This window comes from Sciurus carolinensis, chromosome 18, assembly GCF_902686445.1.
Source record: "Sciurus carolinensis chromosome 18, mSciCar1.2, whole genome shotgun sequence".
Classification (NCBI taxonomy): domain Eukaryota; kingdom Metazoa; phylum Chordata; class Mammalia; order Rodentia; family Sciuridae; genus Sciurus; species Sciurus carolinensis.
Window position 1 is genome coordinate 7,862,903 of NC_062230.1, and position 9,188 is coordinate 7,872,090.

Here is a 9,188-nt window from a genome sequence, read left to right on the forward strand (position 1 = left end):
TCTTTTGCCTTTATAAACCCTGCTTTTAACCATCATGCTTGATGGAATAGTATTAGATTATTAGATTTTTCATTTTACCAGCACATTCTAGACGCCGGAAATACAGCAGTGAAGCAGTCAAACAAAATCTCTGTCCTTGTGGAATTTACATTCTGGTGGGAAGAAGCGGACACAAAACAAATTGAAGAAACATCAGTTAGTGATAAATTCTATGCAGATAACTAAAATTCTTGAGAAAGAGTGATTCCTTGGGTACTTGGGAGCAGGTTGGTGAGGGAAATGATCTCTGAAACAGTGATTTTTAAACTGAGACCTAAATAACAAAATGGAGTCAGTCATGAGGACTTCTGAGGAGGAAGAGCATCCCAGGCAGATAGAAAAGCAACTTCAACCCTAAAGCAAGATGGAGCTTCCTGTGTTGAAGCAGCAAAAAAGAAAGGCAGTGTGACTGGAGCATGTTGAGTGAGGGGAGAGAAGAGGGGATAATCCTGGAGTGGGACCAGGGCATGTAGAACTTTCTAGACTTTGTTTGGGAGTTTGGATTTTCTATGTATGATGGGAAGCTATCTAGTTAGAATATAGTTTCCACAATGATGGAAAACCTCAAACTATGTTTAGGACCAGGCTTTTTCCATTTTGTTTCTCCATAGCGCATCACCTCCATCCCATGTTCACCAATGATGTAGTGTAGCTTCAGCCATCATGCCTGTTGTGTAGCAGGATCTGCTACTGTTTTTAAGGACCTGGGAAGAAATTGTACACAACCTTGTTGATTCTCTTCTCTCGGGCTATAACTTAGTCATGTGACCACATTTAAGTTCAAGTACTCTGTAAAATGTATTCTTTATTTTGGACTTCCATGTGCTCATATAAGTTCCAGAGTTTCTAATACTGAGTAAGAGAGAAGGGACATTAGGATCTCTGCCACAAAAGCCATTGGAGGATCAGAGCAAGGATAAGACTTGATGATTTTCAGTTTTATAAAAATAATTCTATCCACTGTAGGAGAAATGGTTATGGGTAGGTAATATTGGAAGTGGGGCAATTAAGAAGTGGTTTTAACAGTGGGAGAGAATTAGATCGGTTCAGATAATGCTTTGGAGATAAAATCATTAACACTTCTTAACGAATCATATGTGGGAGGTGAAGAAAGAAGAGCCAATGACAACCTCTTTAAAGAAGTGCTGTCCCATAAAACTTTCTGTTGTAATGAAATATTTTGTGTCCGACCGTCTAGTATAGTAGCTACTAGCAACATGTGGCTGTTAAAGACTTGAGACTAGTAAAACTAAGAGACGGAAATTTTTATTTTATTTTATTTCTTACAATGCTTAAAATTGAATCTGGGCCTCCTGCATGGTCTACTTCCTATTTAATTAAAACAAATATAGATAGCCACATGTGGTTTGTAGGCTACCCTATTGGAGAGGGTATCTAGATTCTTGTTTTAAACAACTGAGAGGCTCATGGTGCCACTTATTTTAAAGAGGGAGACTGAAAGAAGAGTAGGTTAAGGGATACTAATAGCTAGAAAGCAGTATTACTTGGACATATTGTTTCGAGATCCTTCTGAGGCCTTCAAAGGGTTGATAAAGTAAGCAGGTGGATGGAGAGTTCTGATTTCTAGGTGAGGCCAGAGCTGAGAATGTAGATTTAGGAGTCATCAGTATATGGGAGTTATGTACAGCGGTGGGACTGAAGGAAGTTGCTTAGCTAAAGCATGTAGACAGAGAATAGGAGAGGGCTCAGAAGCAAATCCTAGGTTCCCCCAGTTATCTTAGCCACAAATGCTCTTCAACATCCCTAAAAGGAGGCCACACTAAGTCACATTCACATATGCAAATGGAACTTCTCAGTCTTCTTTAAACATTCCTCCTGAATTTTTTCAGGGTTGACACTTTCCAAGTGTTACCCATGCCTCCTATAGTTTCTTGTGAGCCAAAGGTTATTTCTTCCCATCTTGAAACCTTAAACAAATTGGTAAATTTAGTTACCACCAATAGTGAGTGAAAAAAAACAAAAACAAAAACCTGGAACATTCATTATACTCTGGTAGTTTTCTGTTAATTTTTGCCACTGGGTGTGGTCTGCAAAGGCAACCAAGGAACTCATTATCCTCCCACCTCTACTCCACCCAGGTCATATCAGGGACTCACAACCCTATGTCCCCTTCCTAATCAAGGGGAGCACAGCCTGTTTTGGGGACACTGCCATTGCTTAATGGCAGGAGGCGTCCCAAATAACCAGGTGAAACCCTTGCTGGGTGCCCTGGTAGGAATACCTTGCTCTTGAGCAATTAAGCCCACAGAGCCTGAGTGACTTTGGAGATGGAAAGTAAATATTTTAAAAGAGAATATTAATCATGACAACTGCCAGTCTCCTCCCCAACCCTTGGTTTCTGGTCCTCTGTCCTGGCGGAGGGAGAATTGACTGCATTTCAGGTGCAGTTGGGATCATGTATCTCTATCTGCAAGACAGTGTCTCAGCCTGGCAGGTGGGGTCTTTTGGATACTGCTAGATCAGTTTTCAGGAGACCATTTTTATTGTTCTATAAGGCCAGCTGCTTCTGGTAGATAGGAAATGTGATAATGGTCCATGGTTGGCCAACCGTCTTATTTCTTTCACTGAGAAGTGAAAATTTTGTCTGGACCATCCTGTGTTATTGCAAAGTCACCATTCCAGAGATGGTGAAATAGTCCAAGGTGTGTCTTACAGGAAAAGGAAACCCTAATATATGTTCCTTCCATAGTATATAAATCATATATGTGGTTAGTAGGCTACCCTATTGGAGAGGGTATCTAGATTCTTGTTTTAAGCAACTGAGAGGCTCATGGTGCCACTTATTTTAAAGAGGGAGACTGAAGGAAGAGTAGGTTAAGGGATACTAATAGCTAGAAAGCAGTATTGCTTGGACATAGTGTTTTGAGATCCTTCTGCGGCCTTCAAAGGGTTGATAAAGTAAGCAGGTGGATGGAGAGTTCTGATTTCCAGGTGAGGCCAGAGCTGAGAATGTAGATTTAGGAGTCATTAGCATATGGGAGTTATGTACAGTGTGCTCTGTGACAGATGGGACTTGATAGAGTTGACCTGCTTCTGGATTTCTGATGAGTTCCCAAGAAGCTCTTAAGAGAGTATCCAGCCTCCTGCTGAGCTTATTTATTGTTTATAATACTATTTTTTCAGTTGATTTTCTTCATTTTCCAGGTGGAGAGCACTTTATCTTCAAATAAAAACATACTGGTGGCTTTTGGGACTGGGGGAGAAGAGAATGAGTAGTGATTGCTTAATGTGTGTGAAGAGTCCTTTGAGGGTGATGAAATTGTTTTAGAACTAGACAGAGGTGGTGAATAAAGTAAATGCCTCTGAATTGTACAGTTTAAAATGGTTAGTTGTGTGTTAGGTGAATATCACCTCAGTTTTAAAAAAGACACCAGGTCACTAGGTTCCCTCCTTATTCAATACCTACTGGTGGTTGACTGCCTGTCTCTTCTCTGAACAGGATTAGAGGTTTATTCCAGGAGAAGGCAAAACAGAGGGTTTCTGGACTGTGGGACACAAGCCCAGTGGAGGACGTGAACACCTTACTAAAATATGGGAATTTAAAGAAAGCTAGTGCACCAAATATTGAGACTCCAAGACTACCTCCACCCCCAGCTGCCAGATGCTGGTAGCTACATGGACCTATATCCTCCAGGCAAGATTTTACAAGTGTTTTCCCTGGGAAATACTACTGGCCAAGAGAACAGACTTAAAGACACTGACTTTGGAGTTTCTCCATGGAAAGGACTAAGCTGAATTCCTACAGAGAACCCCAAAAAAGAAAAACTCCAGCCAGGTACAGTGGGTCTTACCTGTAATCCTAGCTGCTCAGGAGACTGATGCAGGAAGATGGCAAGTTCAAGGCCAGCCTGGGCAATTTAGGGAGATCCTGTTTCAAAAATTAAAAAAAAAAAAAAAAAAAAAAACAAGAAAAGATCTGGGATGTGACTTAGTGGTAGGGGAACCCCTGAACTCAATCCCCAGTACTGCAGAAAAGAAAAAGAAAAACTCCATCCAGGCACACGGAGCTGTCAATCAACTTTTTTGCATTCAATTAAGTGCCCACCTGAGCATCATCAGTCTTTCTTAGGAAAACCTTTTCTTTGAAATGCATAATCAAAACAAATACACAGAAGTAACTTGGAAGAAGCAAAACTATGTAGAGAGATGAAATTTTTACCAAAACTTTGACGTAGCTTTTAAGGGAGTAGGTAAAGAGAAACAGAGGAAGATATTTTCATAAATCAAAGACAGCATATCAGATTCCCACTAAACTTGAGATAATCCTCTCTTATTTTTTTTTTCAAGTTTTGTCAATCTTTGGTTGAACTGAATAATGTTGAAGTGAACTTTCTCCACGGTTCCTATCTTCCTCTTTAAGGGGCTCTGGGTCTAGAAATTGACTCAGGAATGGTTATGGCCAGAAAGACTGCGACGGTAGGTAGTATGCTGGCTTGAGTTAGATCTTTGTTCATTGAACTAAGGAATTATTTTGCTACACAAATCAAGCAGAACCCAGGCCCGCCCATCTGTTTAGTTCCTGCCAATGCTTGAAGCAGAAGCCAAAACCTCAACTCAGTGTTAGGCCATTTCTTGCAACCAATTTACCACACCTACTTGGCTTTTTCTTTTTTGTGGCTACAGCTAGGGGTGATATTCAAAATATTAGCAGCTGGTTGCCCAATGGCCACCAGCCAATTAGAACAGACACTGATTTTAGCACAAAGTCAAGTTCCTGGAGGTCAACAGCTGTTCTGGGTGTTAACTCTTTAGTTGCTGAATAAGAGGTAGGTCTGGTAGCCTGGAGGCAGGTAGGTAAGAGATGGGGCCACTTAGGAAACACTTGGCAGCAATTTATTTACTGGTAGAAATGCTTTTCAATATTACAACCATCAGTGTGGCTCACGACAGAATGTCAGTCTGGCAAAGCAGCGGAACTTGCATGGTCTACCCACGTTGTTTTTATAACACCTGCCTCCTCTCTCGTCTCACCATCTAGTTCCCACTTTTCCATTGTTATCACAAATTTCATTTTGATTAATCAATATTGGCTGGGCAAACTTCCCCCTTTGTCCCAGACAAGGGGCTCAAAGAATTAGTGTTTCAGCAGGTTGCAAGCCTGTAATCCCAGCAGCTCAGGAGGTGAGGCAGTAGGATCGCAAGTTCAAAGCCAGCCTCAGCAATTTAGTGAGGCCCTAAAGCAACTTAGAGAGTCCCTGTCTCTAAATAAAATATATTTTTTTAAAAAAGGACTGGGGATGTGGCTCAGTGTTAAGTGCTGCAGGGTTTAATCCCCCAGTAACCCCCTCCAAAAAAAATTGTCTTTCAGCGTTGGTAAATTTTTCTGTTTCCTAAACAAGAACATAATATTAGAGATTCAAGTGGCGGGGAAGCAGCAGCTAGCGATATTGATGACATAAGTTGTTCCTCTTTCTTTCAGTCTTGTTGTTTTTTTTTTCACTTATGATGTGCTAAGAGCCATCAAATTCTTTAGTGTCAGCTGGACAAAGAAGTATAATTAATTAACATCTGGAGAAAGAGAAGGGGAAAAAAGGGGATGAAATGGAGAGAGACAGACACAGAAAGAAAGGGGGAGAAGTGAGATTTAGTTTGTCATCCTTGATCACAAAGCCACAGGATTCAAGTCCACATAGTTACTTCTTCAAAAACTCCCTAAAAATTGTTTGCCTATAATATCACTTTTTCCTGCTTGGATTTTGCACACCAGCCTTAGTTTCTTGGTATTTGCAAACTCCTGTGACCAGATGTTCCTCATTATGAGGTGACTCATCACATTTGGTCGGCAGTCATGAATGCAGTAGAAATTATTTGGAAGAACCCCAAGGGACTGGTGAACCCTGTCCCCTCAAGATACTGTTATTCCAACTGCCAAGATTTTAGTCTTTGATGATCGAGATATTAATTTTAACCATAGAAGCCTAGCATAGTGGTGAACTTAGTAAGTGCTGTATGTTGGCAACTAACAGTATCATTTTATTATAAAATATTTAGCAGAAAGATTTCATAAAATATTTGAAAAAATATAAGAATCTATATTATGCATATTAATTAGGATGCATAAAAATAAATGGGCGCTGGTAAACCTCCACTCAATTTAAGAAGTAGAATGTAATTAGCATTCACTTTAGGAACCGAATTTTCAGTGGTTTCCAAGCATTGGCTAATAGTAAAATGTGTTTTCTATGGCAGGTCTGATAGAATGAATTGATATTGCTATCTTATTCTACCTGGTCATTATTTCGTGATGTAAATCACCACATCTTTTGAAAAATGTTCATCTAACTCAATCTTTATACTCCTGTTTCTCTAGAATATCTCTCAAACAGTAGATGTCAACTTTGATATACCTTTGGATAAACTGGGAAGATCTGAAAAATCCTAATCCCTTGGTTCTGACCCAGAACCATAAAATCAGAATATCAGAGGATGCAACCCAGGTCTGCACATTCTGTGATCAGTTCATATATCAAAGCCCAAGGCTAGGAATGTGAAAGGACGGGCCAGGCAAGGTAGTGCATGCCTGTAATCCCAGCTACTCAGGTGTCTGATGCAAGAGAATTGCAAGTTCAAGACCAGCTGGGGCAACTTAGTAAATTCTGTCCCAGAATAAAAATAAAAAGAGCTTGGGAATATAGCTCAGTGGTAGAGTGCCTCTGGGTTCAATTCCCAGTCTAAGTAAAAAAATAAATAAATAGAAAAAGTTACCATGCAAATAGAAATACGAAAGAGGGAGAGGTCATATTAATATCAGATAAAATAGACTTTAAAACAAAAAATGGCCAGAATCGTGGCTCATGCCTATAATCCTAGTGACTTGGGAGGCTGAGGCAAGAGGATCTCGAGTTCAAAGCCAGCCTCAGCAACTTAGTGAGGTCCTAAGCAACTCAGTGAGACCCTGTCTCTAAATAAAATACAAAATAGAACTGGGAATGTGGTTCAGTGGTCAAGTGCCTCTGAATTCAATCCCCAGTACCCCCCAAATGTTACTAGATATAAATGGAACCTTTCATAATAATAAACAATTATGGGACTGGAGTTGTGGCTTACTGGTGGAGCACTTGCCTGGTAGGCAGGAGGCTCTGGGTTTGATACTCAGCACCACGTATAAATAAAAAATTTAAAAAATCTGTTGACAACGAAAAATATATTTAAAAAAAAGAAGACAGAACAATTATATTCATATATGCAAACCAACAATAGAGCCCTAAATTCATGAAGTAGAAAATGACAGGCTCAAGGGAGAAATAGACAATTCAATAATAATAGCAGGAGATTTTAATACTCTGCTTTCCATAATGAAGAAACCACAGACTAAGAACAAAAGGGAAATCAAAGACTGGAACAACAGTATAAAATGACTAAACCCAGCAGGTATCCATAGACTGTTCCACCTACCAACTTAGAATATCGATTCTTCTGAAGTGTACCTGGATATTCTTTAGAATAGACTATATGTTAGATCATAAAACCAGTCTCAATACTTTTAAAAAGATTGAAATCACACGAGGTATGTTTTCTAATCGCAATAAAATAAAATTAGAAATCAATAGTAGGAATTTGGTGGATTTGAAAACATGTAAAAATTAAGTAACACACTCCTAGAGAAACTATAAGTCAAAGAAGGAATCGCTTTGGAAAATACTTGGAGATGAATGAAGATGAACAATCTACCAAAACTTATGGGATGCAGGTAAAGCAGTATGTAGAGGAATATTTATAGTTGTAAATACCTACATTAAAAATACACTAAGGGTCTCAAATCAGTAATCAACCATTCTTTTTTAAGACACTGATAAAAGAAGAGCAAGCTAATAACAAGATGACAAATCAGTCCATTAAAAATGGGCAAAGAATCTGAATAGAAGTTTCTGTAAAGAAAATATATATACAAAGAGCCAATAAGCACACAAGAAGATGCTTGGCATCATTGGTCATCAGGGAAATATAGTTTAAAACTACAAATCAATGTGATACCACTTTTTCAAACCCACTAGGAAGAATGGGTAGAATGAAGATATATTGAAAACATGTCCACACAAAAACTGAATGTTCATAGCAATGGTATACATAGTCACCCCAGAGCAGAAACAATCCAAAGGTCCATCGACTGATGAATGTGGTCTGTCCATACAGTGGATTATTATTTGACAGTAGAAAGGAATGAAGTGCTGACACATACTACAACATGGATGAACCTTGAAAACATGCCAAGTGAAAGAAGACAGACACAAAGGGTCACATATTATGTGAGCACATATGTCTGAAATGTATTATATGAGCACATATATCTGAAATGTCCAGAGTAGGAAAATTCATAGAGACAAAGTAAATTAGTAGTTGTCCAGAGCTGGGAAGAGTTCAGGAATGTCTTCCAAGGAGTATGGAGTTTCTTTGGAGATTATAAAAATGTTCTAAAACCCATGGTGGTGATGGTCAAACAACTGTATGAATATACTGAAAGCTACTGGAGTGTATACCTTATTCATTTATTATTTGGCGTTGGAGATTGAACCCTGAGATGCTCTACCACAGAGCTACAGCCCCAGTCCTTTTTTTTTTTTTTAAATTGATAGACCTTTATTTTATTCATTTATTTATATGCAGTGCTGAGAATCAAACCCTGTGCCTCACACATGCTAGGCAAGCGCTCTACCACTGAGCTACAACTCCAGCCCCAGTCCTTTTAATTAATTCATTCATTCATTTTTTGGTATGGGGGATTTAACCCAGGGATGCTTTACCACTGAGTCACATCCCCAGCCCTTTTTATTTTATTTATTTATATTTTAATGTGGTGCTGGGGATCGAACCTAGGACCTTGTGCATGCAAGGCAGGCACTCTACCAACTGAGCTATATCGCCAGCCCCTTTTTATTTTTTGAGACAGGCTCTCACTAAGTTGCTTAGAGCCTCCCTAAGTTACTAAGGCTGGCCTGAACTTGCAGTCCTCCTGCCTCAGCCTCCCGAGTCATTGGGATTTCAGGTTTGTGCCTCCATGCCGGCCCTTTTTATCTTTTATTTTGAGATGAGATCTCACTAAGTTTCCCAGGCTGGCCTTGAACTCATGACCCTCTTGCCTCAGTCTCTTGAGTGACTGGAATTACATACTTGAAGTGGGTAAATTGAAT